Raw genomic sequence first — 15,654 nt, 5'->3', positions numbered from 1 at the left:
GTACAGCAGGTCCCTATAAGGTCCATAGGGTCCATAGTGTCCATGTACAGTAAGTCCCTTTACGGTCCATAGGGTCCATAGAGTCCATATACAGCAGGTCCATATAGGGTCCATAGCGTACATAGGTTCCATGTACAACAGGTCCCTATAGGGTCCATAGGGTCCATGTACAGCAGGTCCCTATAGGGTCCCTAGGGTCCATAGGGTCCATGGACAGCAGGTCCCTATAGGGTCCATAGGGTCCATAGGGTCCATGTACAGCACGTACCTATAGGGTCCATAGGGTCCACAGGGTCCATGTACAGCAGGTCCCTATAGGTTCCATAGGGTCCGTAGGGTACTTGTACAGCAGGTCCCTATAGGGTCCCTAAGGTCCATAGGGTCCATGTACCGCTGGTCCATATAGGGTCCCTATAAGGTCCATAGGGTCCATGTACAGCAGGTCCCTATAGCGTCCATAGGGTCCATAGGATCCATGTACAGCAGGTCCCTATAGGGTCCATAGGGCCCATAGGGTCCATGTACAGCAGGTCCCTATAGGGTCCATAGGGTCCATGTACAGCAGGACCCTATAGGGTCCATAGGGTCCATGTACAGTAGGTCCCTATAGGGTCCATAGGGTCTATAGGTCCATGTACAGCAGGTCCCTATAGGGTCTGTATAGGGTCCATAGGTTCCGTAGAGTCCATGTACATCAGGTCCCTATAGGTTCCCTATAGTGTACATAGGGTGCATAGGGTCCATATACAGCAGGTCCCTATAGTGTCCCTATAGGATCCATAGGGTCCATACGGTCCATTTACAGCAGGTCCCTATAGGGTCCATAGGGACCATAGGTTCCATGTACAGCAGGTACCTATAGGGTCCATAGGGTCCATAGTGTCCATGTACAGCAGGTCCCTATAGGGTCCATAGGTTCCATCGGGTCCATGTACGGCAGGTCCCTATAGGGTCCCTACAGTGACCATAGTGTCCATGTTGAGGAGGTCCCTATAGGGTCCCTATAGGGTCCATAGGGTCCATGTACAGCAGGTCCCTGTAGGGTCCCTTTAGTGTCCATAGGGTCCATGTAGAGTAGGTCCCTATAGGGTCCCTATAGTGTCCATAGGGTCCATGTACAGCAGGTCCCTATAGGGTCCATAGGGTTCATAGGGTCCATGTAGAGCAGGTCCCTATAGGGTCCTTATAGGGTCCATTGGGTCTATGTACAGCAGGTCCCTATAGGGTACATAGGGTCCATAGGGTCCATATACAGCAGGTCCCTATAAGGTCTATAGGATCCATAGGGTCCATATACAGCATATCCCTATAGGGTCCCTATACGATCCATAGGGTCCATGTACAGCAGGTCCCTATAAGGTCCATAGGGTCCATAGTGTCCATGTACAGTAGGTCCCTTTACGGTCCATAGGGTCCATAGAGTCCATATACAGCAGGTCCATATAGGGTCCATAGGGTACATAGGATCCATGTACAGCAGGTACCTATAGGGTCCATAGGGTCCATAGGGTCTATGTACAGCAGGTCCCTATAGGGTCCCTAGGGTCCATAGGGTCCATGGACAGCAGGTCCCTATAGGGTCCATAGGGTCCATAGGGTCCATGTACAGCACGTACCTATAGGGTCCATAGGGTCCACAGGGTCCATGTACAGCAGGTCCCTATAGGTTCCATAGGGTCCGTAGGGTACTTGTACAGCAGGTCCCTATAGGGTCCCTAAGGTCCATAGGGTCCATGTACCGCTGGTCCATATAGGGTCCCTATAAGGTCCATAGGGTCCATGTACAGCAGGTCCCTATAGCGTCCATAGGGTCCATAGGATCCATGTACAGCAGGTCCCTATAGGGTCCATAGGGCCCATAGGGTCCATGTACAGCAGGTCCCTATAGGGTCCATAGGGTCCATGTACAGCAGGACCCTATAGGGTCCATAGGGTCCATAGGATCCATGTACAGCAGGTCCCTTTTGGGTCTATAGGGTCCAAAGTGTCTATGTACGCAGTTCCCTATAGGGTCCATGGGGTCCATAGGGTCCATGTACAGCAGGACCCTATAGGGTCCATAGGGTCCATGTACAGTAGGTCCCTATAGGGTCCATAGGGTCTATAGGTCCATGTACAGCAGGTCCCAATAGGGTCTGTATAGGGTCCATAGGTTCCGTAGAGTCCATGTACATCAGGTCCCTATAGGTTCCCTATAGTGTACATAGGGTGCATAGGGTCCATATACAGCAGGTCCCTATAGTGTCCCTATAGGATCCATAGGGTCCATACGGTCCATTTACAGCAGGTCCCTATAGGGTCCATAGGGACCATAGGTTCCATGTACAGCAGGTACCTATAGGGTCCATAGGGTCCATAGTGTCCATGTACAGCAGGTCCCTATAGGGTCCATAGGTTCCATCGGGTCCATGTACGGCAGGTCCCTATAGGGTCCCTACAGTGACCATAGTGTCCATGTTGAGGAGGTCCCTATAGGGTCCCTATAGGGTCCATAGGGTCCATGTACAGCAGGTCCCTGTAGGGTCCCTTTAGTGTCCATAGGGTCCATGTAGAGTAGGTCCCTATAGGGTCCCTATAGTGTCCATAGGGTCCATGTACAGCAGGTCCCTATAGGGTCCATAGGGTTCATAGGGTCCATGTAGAGCAGGTCCCTATAGGGTCCTTATAGGGTCCATTGGGTCTATGTACAGCAGGTCCCTATAGGGTCCCTATAGGATCCATAGGGTCCATACAGTCCATTTACAGCAGCTCCCTATAGGGTCCTAAGGGTCCATAGGTTCCATGTACAGCAGGTCCCTATAGGGTCCATAGGGTCCATAGGGTCCATGTACACCAGGTCCGTACAAGGTCCCTATAGGGTCCATAGGGTCCATGTACAGCTGGTCCCTATAGAGTCCATAGCGTCCAAAGGGTCCATGTACAGCAGGACCCTATAAGGTGCATAGGGTCCATAGGTTCCATGTAGAGCAGGTCCCTATAGGGTCCATAGGGTCCATAGGGTCCATGTACAGCAGGTCCCTATTGGGTCCATAGGGTCCATGTACATCAGGTCCCTATATGTTCCCTATAGGGTACATTGGGTCCATAGGGTCCATGTACAGCAGGTCCCTATAGGGTCCCTATAGGATCCATAGAGTCCATACGGTCCATTTACAGCAGCTCCCTATAGGGTCCTTAGGGTCCATAGGTTCCATGTGCAGCAGGTCCCTATAGGGTCCATACGGTCCATAGGGTCCATGTACAGCAGGTCCCTATTGCGTCCCTCTATTGTCCATAGGGTCCATAGGGTCCATGTACAGCCGATCCCTGTAGTGTCCGTATGGTCCATAGGGTTCCTGTAGAGGAGGACCCTATAGGGTCCATGGGGTCCATAGGTTCCATGTATAGCAGGTCCCTATACGGTCCATAGGGTCCATAGAGTCCTTGTACAGCAGGTCCATATAGGGTCCCTATAGGGTCCATAGGGTCCATACGGTCCATGTACAGCAGGTCCCTATAGGGTCCCTAGGGTCCATAGGCTCCATGTAGCGCAGGTCCCTATAGGGTCCCTATAGGGTCCATAGGGTCTATGTACAGCAGGTCCCTATAGGGTACATAGGGTCCATAGGGTCCATATACAGCAGGTCCCTATAAGGTCTATAGGATCCATAGGGCCCATGTACAGCATATCCCTATAGGGTCCCTATAGGTTCCATAGGGTCCATGTACAGCAGGTCCCTATTGTGTCCATAGGGTCCATGTACATCAGGTCCCTATATGTTCCCTATAGGGTACATTGGGTCCATAGGGTCCATGGACAGCAGGTCCCTATAGGGTCCATAGGGTCCATAGGGTCCATGTACAGCACGTACCTATAGGGTCCATAGGGTCCACAGGGTCCATGTACAGCAGGTCCCTATAGGTTCCATAGGGTCCGTAGGGTACTTGTACAGCAGGTCCCTATAGGGTCCCTAAGGTCCATAGGGTCCATGTACCGCTGGTCCATATAGGGTCCCTATAAGGTCCATAGGGTCCATGTACAGCAGGTCCCTATAGCGTCCATAGGGTCCATAGGATCCATGTACAGCAGGTCCCTATAGGGTCCATAGGGCCCATAGGGTCCATGTACAGCAGGTCCCTATAGGGTCCATAGGGTCCATAGGGTCCATGTACAGCAGGTACCTATAGGGTCCATAGGGTCCATAGTGTCCATGTACAGCAGGTCCCTATAGGGTCCATAGGTTCCATCGGGTCCATGTACGGCAGGTCCCTATAGGGTCCCTACAGTGACCATAGTGTCCATGTTGATGAGGTCCCTATAGGGTCCCTATAGGGTCCATAGGGTCCATGTACAGCAGGTCCCTGTAGGGTCCCTTTAGTGTCCATAGGGTCCATGTAGAGTAGGTCCCTATAGGGTCCCTATAGTGTCCATAGGGTCCATGTACAGCAGGTCCCTATAGGGTCCATAGGGTTCATAGGGTCCATGTAGAGCAGGTCCCTATAGGGTCCTAATAGGGTCCATTGGGTCTATGTACAGCAGGTCCCTATAGGGTCCCTATAGGATCCATAGGGTCCATACAGTCCATTTACAGCAGCTCCCTATAGGGTCCTAAGGGTCCATAGGTTCCATGTACAGCAGGTCCCTATAGGGTCCATAGGGTCCATAGGGTCCATGTACACCAGGTCCGTACAAGGTCCCTATAGGGTCCATAGGGTCCATGTACAGCAGGTCCCTATAGCGTCCATAGGGTCCATAGGATCCATGTACAGCAGGTCCCTATAGGGTCCATAGGGCCCATAGGGTCCATGTACAGCAGGTCCCTATAGGGTCCATAGGGTCCATGTACAGCAGGACCCTATAGGGTCCATAGGGTCCATAGGATCCATGTACAGCAGGTCCCTTTTGGGTCTATAGGGTCCAAAGTGTCTATGTACAGCAGTTCCCTATAGGGTCCATGAGGTCCATAGGGTCCATGTACAGCAGGACCCTATAGGGTCCATAGGGTCCATGTACAGTAGGTCCCTATAGGGTCCATAGGGTCTATAGGTCCATGTACAGCAGGTCCCTATAGGGTCTGTATAAGGTCCATAGGTTCCGTAGAGTCCATGTACATCAGGTCCCTATAGGTTCCCTATAGTGTACATAGGGTGCATAGGGTCCATATACAGCAGGTCCCTATAGTGTCCCTATAGGATCCATAGGGTCCATACGGTCCATTTACAGCAGGTCCCTATAGGGTCCATAGGGACCATAGGTTCCATGTACAGCAGGTACCTATAGGGTCCATAGGGTCCATAGTGTCCATGTACAGCAGGTCCCTATAGGGTCCATAGGTTCCATCGGGTCCATGTACGGCAGGTCCCTATAGGGTCCCTACAGTGACCATAGTGTCCATGTTGAGGAGGTCCCTATAGGGTCCCTATAGGGTCCATAGGGTCCATGTACAGCAGGTCCCTGTAGGGTCCCTTTAGTGTCCATAGGGTCCATGTAGAGTAGGTCCCTATAGGGTCCCTATAGTGTCCATAGGGTCCATGTACAGCAGGTCCCTATAGGGTCCATAGGGTTCATAGGGTCCATGTAGAGCAGGTCCCTATAGGGTCCTTATAGGGTCCATTGGGTCTATGTACAGCAGGTCCCTATAGGGTCCCTATAGGATCCATAGGGTCCATACAGTCCATTTACAGCAGCTCCCTATAGGGTCCTAAGGGTCCATAGGTTCCATGTACAGCAGGTCCCTATAGGGTCCATAGGGTCCATAGGGTCCATGTACACCAGGTCCGTACAAGGTCCCTATAGGGTCCATAGGGTCCATGTACAGCAGGTCCCTATAGAGTCCATAGCGTCCAAAGGGTCCATGTACAGCAGGACCCTATAAGGTGCATAGGGTCCATAGGTTCCATGTAGAGCAGGTCCCTATAGGGTCCATAGGGTCCATAGGGTCCATGTACAGCAGGTCCCTATTGGGTCCATAGGGTCCATGTACATCAGGTCCCTATATGTTCCCTATAGGGTACATTGGGTCCATAGGGTCCATGTACAGCAGGTCCCTATAGGGTCCCTATAGGATCCATAGGGTCCATACGGTCCATTTACAGCAGCTCCCTATAGGGTCCTTAGGGTCCATAGGTTCCATGTGCAGCAGGTCCCTATAGGGTCCATACGGTCCATAGGGTCCATGTACAGCAGGTCCCTATTGCGTCCCTCTATTGTCCATAGGGTCCATAGGGTCCATGTACAGCCGATCCCTGTAGTGTCCGTATGGTCCATAGGGTTCCTGTAGAGGAGGACCCTATAGGGTCCATGGGGTCCATAGGTTCCATGTATAGCAGGTCCCTATACGGTCCATAGGGTCCATAGAGTCCTTGTACAGCAGGTCCATATAGGGTCCCTATAGGGTCCATAGGGTCCATACGGTCCATGTACAGCAGGTCCCTATAGGGTCCCTAGGGTCCATAGGCTCCATGTAGCGCAGGTCCCTATAGGGTCCCTATAGGGTCCATAGGGTCTATGTACAGCAGGTCCCTATAGGGTACATAGGGTCCATAGGGTCCATATACAGCAGGTCCCTATAAGGTCTATAGGATCCATAGGGTCCATGTACAGCATATCCCTATAGGGTCCCTATAGGTTCCATAGGGTCCATGTACAGCAGGTCCCTATAAGGTCCATAGGGTCCATAGTGTCCATGTACAGTAAGTCCCTTTACGGTCCATAGGGTCCATAGAGTCCATATACAGCAGGTCCATATAGGGTCCATAGCGTACATAGGTTCCATGTACAACAGGTCCCTATAGGGTCCATAGGGTCCATGTACAGCAGGTCCCTATAGGGTCCCTAGGGTCCATAGGGTCCATGGACAGCAGGTCCCTATAGGGTCCATAGGGTCCATAGGGTCCATGTACAGCACGTACCTATAGGGTCCATAGGGTCCATAGTGTCCATGTACAGCACGTCCCTCTAGGGTCCATATAGGGTCCATAGTGTCCATGTACAGCAGGTCCATACAGGGTCCCTATAGGGTCCATAGTGTCCATGTACTGCAGGTCCTTATAGGGTCCATACTGTCCAACGGGTCCATGTACAGCAGGTCCCTATAGGGTCCATTGGGTCCATAGGTTCCATTTACAGCACGTACCTATAGGGTCCATAGGGTCCATAGGGTCCTTGTACAGCAGGTCCCTATAGGGTCCGTAGGGTCCATAGGGTCCATGTACAGCAGGTCCCTATACGGTCGCTATGGGGTCCATAGTGTCCATGTACAGCAGGTCCCTATAGGGTCCATAGGGTGCATAGGATCCACGTACAGCAGGTCCCTATAGTTTCCATAGGATCCATAGGGTCCATGTACAGCAGGTCTCTATAGGGTCCATATGGTCCATAGGGTCCATGTACAGAAGGACTCTATAGGGTCCATAGGGTCCATGTACAGCAGGTCCCTATAGGGTCCATAGGGTCCATGTACAGCAGGTCCCTATAGGGTCCATAGGGTCCATAGGGTCCATGTACAGCAGGTCCCTATAGGGTCCATAGGGTCCATAGGTCCATGTACAGCAGGTCCGTATAGGGTCGCTATAGGGTCCATAGGGTCCATAGGGTCCATGTACATCAGGTCCCTATAGGTTCCCTATAGGGTACAAAGGGTCCATAGGGTCCATGTACAGCAGGTCACTATAGGGTCCCTATAGGACCAACAGGGTCCATACGGTCCATTTACAGCAGGTCCCTATAGGGTCCATAGGGTCCATAGCTTCCATGTACAGCAGTTCCCTATAGGGTCCATAGGGTCCATAGGTTCCATGTACAGCAGGTCCCTATACGGTCCCTATATTGTCAATAGGGTCCATAGGTTCTTTATACAGCCGGTGCCTCTAGGGTCCATAGGGTCCATAGGGTCCATAGGGTCCATGTTCAGCAGGTCCCTATAAGGTCCATAGGGTCCATAGGGTCCATGTACAGTAGGTCCGTTTACGGTCCATAGGGTCCATAAGGTCCATATACAACAGGTCCATATAGGGTCCATATGGTCCATAGGGTCCATGTACAGCAGGTCCCTATAGTGTCCATAGGGTCCATAGGTTCCATGTACGGCAGGTCCCCATAGGGTCCATAGGGTCCATGTACAGCAGGTCCCTATAGGGTCCCTGTAGCGTCCATAGGGTACATGTACAGCAGGACCCTATAGGGTCCCTAGGGTCCATGTACAGCAGGTCCCTATAGGGTCCATAGGGTCCTTAGGGTCCATTTACAGGAGGTCCCTATAGTGTCCCTAAAGGGTACATAGGGTCCATGTAGAGCACGTCCCTATAGGGTCCCTATAGTGTCCATAGTATCCATGTACAGCAGGTCCCTACAGGGACCCTATAGGGTCCATAGGGTTCATGTACTGCAGGTCCTTATACGGTCCATACCGTCCAAAGAGTCCATGTACCGCAGGTCCCTATAGGGTCCATAGGGTCCATAGGATCCATGTACAGCAGGTCCCTATACTTTCCATAGGGACCATAGGGTCCATGTACAGAAGGTCCCTATATGGTACATAGGGTCCATAGGGTCCATGTACAGCAGGTCCCTATAGGGTCCATAGGGTCCATAGGATCCATGTACAGCAGGTCCCTATAGGGACCATAGGGTCCATAGGGTCCATGTACAGCAGGTCCCTATAGGGTCCATAGGGTCCATAGTGTCCATGTACAGCAGGTCCCTTTAGGGTCCATAGGGTCCATAGGTCCATGTACAGCAGGTCCCTATAGGGTCCCTATAGGGTCCAAAGGGTCCATAGGGTCAATGTACATCAGATACCTACAGATTCCCTATTGGGTACATAGGGTCCATAGGGTCCATGTACAGCAGGTCCCTATAGGGTCCCTACAGGATCCATAGGGTCCATACGGTCCATTTACAGCAGGTCCCTATAGGGTCCATAGGGTCCATAGGTTCCATGTATAGCACGTACCTATAGGGTCCATAGGGTCAATAGGGTCTATGTACCCCAGGTCCGTATAGGGTCCATAGGGTCCATAGGGTCCTTGTACAGCAGGTCCCTATAGGGTCCGTAGGTTCCATAGGGTCCATGTACAGCAGGTCCGTGCAGGGTCCATAGGGTCCATAGTGTCCATGTACAGCAGGTCCCTATACGGTCCCTATTGGGTCCATTGGGTCCATGTACAGCAGGTCCCTATAGGGTCCATAGGGTCCTTAGGATCCATGTACAGCAGGTCCCTATAGTTTCCATAGGGACCATAGGGTCCATATACAGCAGGTCCCTATATGGTCCATAGGGTCCATAGGGTCCATGTACAGCAGGACCCTATAGGGTCCATAGGGTCCATGTACAACAGGTCCCTATAGGGAACATAGGGTCCATAGGATCCATGTACAGCAGGTCCCTATAGGGTCCATAGGGTCCATAGGGTCCATGTACAGCAGGTTCCTATAGGGTCCATAGGGTCCATAGGGTCCATGTACAGCAAGTCCCTATAGGGTCCATAGGGTCCATAGGTCGATGTACAGCAGGTCCCTATAGGGTCCCTATGTTGTCCATAGGGTCCGTAGGGTCCATGTACAGCCGGTCCCTATAGGGTCCATAGGGTCCATAGGGTCCATGTAGAGCTGGACTCTATAGGGTCCATGGGGTCCATAGGCTCCATGTACAGCAGGTCCCTATAAGGTCCATAGGGTCTATAGAGTCCATATACAGCAGGTCCATATAGGGTCCCTATAGGGTCCATAGGGTCCAAAGGGTCCATGTACAGCAGGTCCCTATAGGGTCCATAGGGTCCTTAGGGTCCATGTAGAGCAGGACCCTATAGGGTCCCTATAGGGTGCATAGGGTCCATGTACAGCAGGTTCCTATAGGGTCCATAGGGTACATAGGGTCCATTTACAGCAGTTCCCTATAGGGTCCCTATAGGGTCCATAGGGTCCATGTTCAGCAGGTCCCTATAAGGTCCATAGGGTCCATAGAGTCCATGTACAGTAGGTCCCTTTACGGTCCATAGGGTACCTAGGGTCCATATACAGCAGGTCCATATAGGGTCCATAGGGTCCATAGAGTCCATGTACAGCAGGTCCCTATAGGGTCCATAGGGTCCATAGGTTCCATGTACAGCAGGTCCCTATAGGGTCCATAGGGTCCATGTACTGCAGGTCCCTATAGGGTCCCTGTAGGGTCCATAGGGTCCATGTACAGCAGGTCCCTATAGGGTCCCTAGGGTCCATACGGTCCAAGGACAGCAGGTCCCTATAGGGTCCCTAAGGTCCATAGGTTCCATATACAGCAGGTCCGTATAGGGTCCATAGGGTCCATAGGGTCCATGTACAGCAGGTCCATACAGGGTCCCTATACGGTCCATAGGGTCCATGTACAGCAGGTCCCTATAGGGTCCATAGGGTCCATAGGATCCATGTACAGCAGGTCCCTATAGGGTCCATAGGGTCCATAGGGTCCATGTACAGCAGGTCCCTGTAGGGTCCATAGGGTCCATGTACAGCAGGACCCTATAGGGTCCATACGGTCCATGTACAGCAGGTCCCTATACGGTCCATAGGGTCCATAGGATCCACGTACAGCAGGTCCCTTTAGGGTCCATAGGGTCCATAGGGTCCATGTACAGCAGGACCCAATATGGTACATAGGGTCCAGGTTCAGCAGGTCCCTATAGGGTCCTTAGGGTCCATAGGTCCATGTACAGCAGTTCCCTATAGGGTCGCTATAGGGTCCATTGGATCCATAGGGTCCATGTACATCAGGTCCCTATAGGGTCCCTATAGGATCCATAGGGTCCATACGGTCCATTTACAGCAGTTCCATATAGGGTCCATAGGGTCCATAGGGTCCATGTACAGCAGGTCCCTATAGGGTCCATAGGGTCCATAGGGTCCATGTACAACAGGTCCCTTTAGGGTCCCTATAGGGTCCATAGGGTCCATGTACAGCAGGTCCCTATAGGGTCCCTATGGGGTCCATAGTGTCCATGTAAAGCAGGTCCCTATAGGGTCCAAATGGTCCATAAGATCCATGTAGAGCAGGTCCCTATAGTTTCCATAGGGTCCATAGGTTCCATGTACAGCAGGTCCCTATATGGTCCATAGGGTCCATAGGGTCCATGTACAGCAGGACCCTTTAGGGTCCATCGGGTCCATGTACAGTAGGTCCCTTTTAGGTCCATAGGGTCTATAGGTCCATGTACAGCAGGTCCCTATAGGGTCCCTATAGGGTCCATAGGGTCCATAGGGTCCATGTACATCAGGTCCCTATAGGTTCCCTATAGGGTACATAGGGTCCATAGGATCCATTTACAGCAGGTCCCTATACGGTCCATACGGTCCATTTACAGCATGTCCCTTTACGGTCCATAGCGTCCCTAGGTTCCATGTACAGCAGGTCCCTATAGGGTCCATAGGGTCCATATATTCCATGTATAGCAGGTCCATATAGGGTCCCTATTAGTTCCATAGGGTCCAAAGGGTCCATGTACAGCAGGTCCCTATAGGGTCCATAGGGTCCATAGGGTCCATGTACAGCAGGTCCCTATAGGGTACATAGGGTCCATAGGGTCCATGTACAGCAGGCCCCTATAGGGTCAATAGGATCCATAGGGTCCATGTACAGCAGGTCCCTATAGGGTCCCTATAGGGTCCATAGTGTCCATGTTAAGCAGGCCACAATAAGGTCCATAGGGTCCAAAGTGTCCATGTACAGTAGGTCCGTTTACGGTCCATAGGGTCCATAGGGTCCATATACAGCAGGTCCATATAGGGTCCATAGGGTCCAGAGGGTCCATGTACAGCAGGTCCATATAGGGTCCATAGGGTCCATTGGTTCCATGTACAGCAGGTCCCTATAGGGTCCATAGGGTCCATAGGGTCCATGTACAACAGGTCCCTATACGGTCCATAAGGTCCATAGGGTCCATGTACTGCAGGTCCCTATAGGGTCCCTGTAGGGTCCATACGGTCCATGTACAACAGGTCCCTATAGGGTCCCTAGGGTCCATAGGGTCCATGGACAGCAGGTCCCTATAGGGTCCATAAGGTCCATAGGGTCCATGTACAGCATGTACCTATAGGGTCCATAGGGTCCACAGGGTCCACGTACAGCAGGTCCGTATAGGGTCCATAGGGTCCATAGGGTACTTGTACAGCAGGTCCCTATAGGGTCCTTAAGGTCCATAGGGTCCAAGTACACCAGGTCTGTATAGGGTCCATAGGGTACATAGGGTCCATGTACAGCAGGTCCCTATACGGTCCATAGGGTCCATAGTGTCCATGTACAGCACGTCCCTCTAGGGTCCATATAGGGTCCATAGTGTCCATGTACAGCAGGTCCATACAGGGTCCCTATAGGGTCCATAGTGTCCATGTACTGCAGGTCCTTATAGGGTCCATACTGTCCAACGGGTCCATGTACAGCAGGTCCCTATAGGGTCCATTGGGTCCATAGGTTCCATTTACAGCACGTACCTATAGGGTCCATAGGGTCCATAGGGTCCTTGTACAGCAGGTCCCTATAGGGTCCATAGGGTCCATAGGGTCCATGTACAAAAGGTCCGTATAGGGTCCATAGGGTCCATAGGGTCCATGTACAGCAGGTCCCTATACGGTCGCTATGTGGTCCATAGTGTCCATGTACAGCAGGTCCCTATAGGGTCCATAGGGTGCATAGGATCCACGTACAGCAGGTCCCTATAGTTTCCATAGGATCCATAGGGTCCATGTACAGCAGGTCTCTATAGGGTCCATATGGTCCATAGGGTCCATGTACAGAAGGACTCTATAGGGTCCATAGGGTCCATGTACAGCAGGTCCCTATAGGGTCCATAGGGTCCATGTACAGCAGGTCCCTATAGGGTCCATAGGGTCCATAGGGTCCATGTACAGCAGGTCCCTATAGGGTCCATAGGGTCCATAGGTCCATGTACAGCAGGTCCGTATAGGGTCGCTATAGGGTCCATAGGGTCCATAGGGTCCATGTACATCAGGTCCCTATAGGTTCCCTATAGGGTACAAAGGGTCCATAGGGTCCATGTACAGCAGGTCACTATAGGGTCCCTATAGGACCAACAGGGTCCATACGGTCCATTTACAGCAGGTCCCTATAGGGTCCATAGGGTCCATAGGTTCCATGTACAGCAGTTCCCTATAGGGTCCATAGGGTCCATAGGTTCCATGTACAGCAGGTCCCTATACGGTCCCTATATTGTCAATAGGGTCCATAGGTTCTTTATACAGCCGGTGCCTCTAGGGTCCATAGGGTCCATAGGGTCCATAGGGTCCATGTTCAGCAGGTCCCTACAGGGACCCTATAGGGTCCATAGGGTTCATGTACTGCAGGTCCTTATAGGGTCCATACTGTCCAACGGGTCCATGTACAGCAGGTCCCTATAGGGTCCATTGGGTCCATAGGTTCCATTTACAGCACGTACCTATAGGGTCCATAGGGTCCATAGGGTCCTTGTACAGCAGGTCCCTATAGGGTCCATAGGGTCCATAGGGTCCATGTACAAAAGGTCCGTATAGGGTCCATAGGGTCCATAGGGTCCATGTACAGCAGGTCCCTATACGGTCGCTATGTGGTCCATAGTGTCCATGTACAGCAGGTCCCTATAGGGTCCATAGGGTGCATAGGATCCACGTACAGCAGGTCCCTATAGTTTCCATAGGATCCATAGGGTCCATGTACAGCAGGTCTCTATAGGGTCCATATGGTCCATAGGGTCCATGTACAGAAGGACTCTATAGGGTCCATAGGGTCCATGTACAGCAGGTCCCTATAGGGTCCATAGGGTCCATGTACAGCAGGTCCCTATAGGGTCCATAGGGTCCATAGGGTCCATGTACAGCAGGTCCCTATAGGGTCCATAGGGTCCATAGGTCCATGTACAGCAGGTCCGTATAGGGTCGCTATAGGGTCCATAGGGTCCATAGGGTCCATGTACATCAGGTCCCTATAGGTTCCCTATAGGGTACAAAGGGTCCATAGGGTCCATGTACAGCAGGTCACTATAGGGTCCCTATAGGACCAACAGGGTCCATACGGTCCATTTACAGCAGGTCCCTATAGGGTCCATAGGGTCCATAGGTTCCATGTACAGCAGTTCCCTATAGGGTCCATAGGGTCCATAGGTTCCATGTACAGCAGGTCCCTATACGGTCCCTATATTGTCAATAGGGTCCATAGGTTCTTTATACAGCCGGTGCCTCTAGGGTCCATAGGGTCCATAGGGTCCATAGGGTCCATGTTCAGCAGGTCCCTATAAGGTCCATAGGGTCCATAGGGTCCATGTACAGTAGGTCCGTTTACGGTCCATAGGTTCCATAAGGTCCATATACAACAGGTCCATATAGGGTCCATAGGGTCCATAGGGTCCATGTACAGCAGGTCCCTATAGTGTCCATAGGGTCCATAGGTTCCATGTACGGCAGGTCCCCATAGGGTCCATAGGGTCCATGTACAGCAGGTCCCTATAGGGTCCTTGTAGCGTCCATAGGGTACATGTACAGCAGGACCCTATAGGGTCCCTAGGGTCCATGTACAGCAGGTCCCTATAGGGTCCATAGGGTCCTTAGGGTCCATTTACAGGAGGTCCCTATAGTGTCCCTAAAGGGTACATAGGGTCCATGTAGAGCACGTCCCTATAGGGTCCCTATAGTGTCCATAGTATCCATGTACAGCAGGTCCCTACAGGGACCCTATAGGGTCCATAGGGTTCATGTACTGCAGGTCCTTATACGGTCCATACCGTCCAAAGAGTCCATGTACTGCAGGTCCCTATAGGGTCCATAGGGTCCATAGGATCCATGTACAGCAGGTCCCTATACTTTCCATAGGGACCATAGGGTCCATGTACAGAAGGTCCCTATATGGTACATAGGGTCCATAGGGTCCATGTACAGCAGGTCCCTATAGGGTCCATAGGGTCCATAGGATCCATGTACAGCAGGTCCCTATAGGGACCATAGGGTCCATAGGGTCCATGTACAGCAGGTCCCTATAGGGTCCATAGGGTCCATAGGGTCCATGTACAGCAGGTCCCTTTAGGGTCCATAGGGTCCATAGGTCCATGTACAGCAGGTCCCTATAGGGTCCCTATAGGATCCATAGGGTCCATAGGGTCAATGTACATCAGATACCTACAGATTCCCTATTGGGTACATAGGGTCCATAGGGTCCATGTACAGCAGGTCCCTATAGGGTCCCTACAGGATCCATAGGGTCCATACGGTCCATTTACAGCAGGTCCCTATAGGGTCCATAGGGTCCATAGGTACCATGTACAGCAGGTCCCTATAGGGTCCATAGGGTACATAGGGTCCATGTACAGCCGGTCCCTATAGGGTCCATATGGTCCATAGGGTCCATGTAGAGCAGGACCCTATAGGGTCCATGGGGTCCATAGGCTCCATGTACAGCAGGTCCCTATGAGGTCCATAGGGTCCATAGAGTCCATGTACAGCAGGTCCATATAGGGTCCCTATAGGGTCCATAGGGTCAAAAGGGTCCATGAACAGCAGGTCCCTATAGGGTCCATAGGGTCCATAGGGTCCATGTAGAGCAGGACCCTAGAGGGTCCCTATAGGGTCCATAGGGTCCATGTACAGCAGGTCCCTCTAAGGTACATAGGGTCTATAGGGTCCATGTACAGCAGGTCCCTATAGGGTCTATAGGATCCATT

The sequence above is a fragment of the Cynocephalus volans genome, chromosome 7 (assembly GCF_027409185.1).
Source record: "Cynocephalus volans isolate mCynVol1 chromosome 7, mCynVol1.pri, whole genome shotgun sequence".
In the NCBI taxonomy this organism is placed as follows: Eukaryota; Metazoa; Chordata; class Mammalia; order Dermoptera; family Cynocephalidae; genus Cynocephalus; species Cynocephalus volans.
This window is presented reverse-complemented; position numbering follows the sequence as displayed.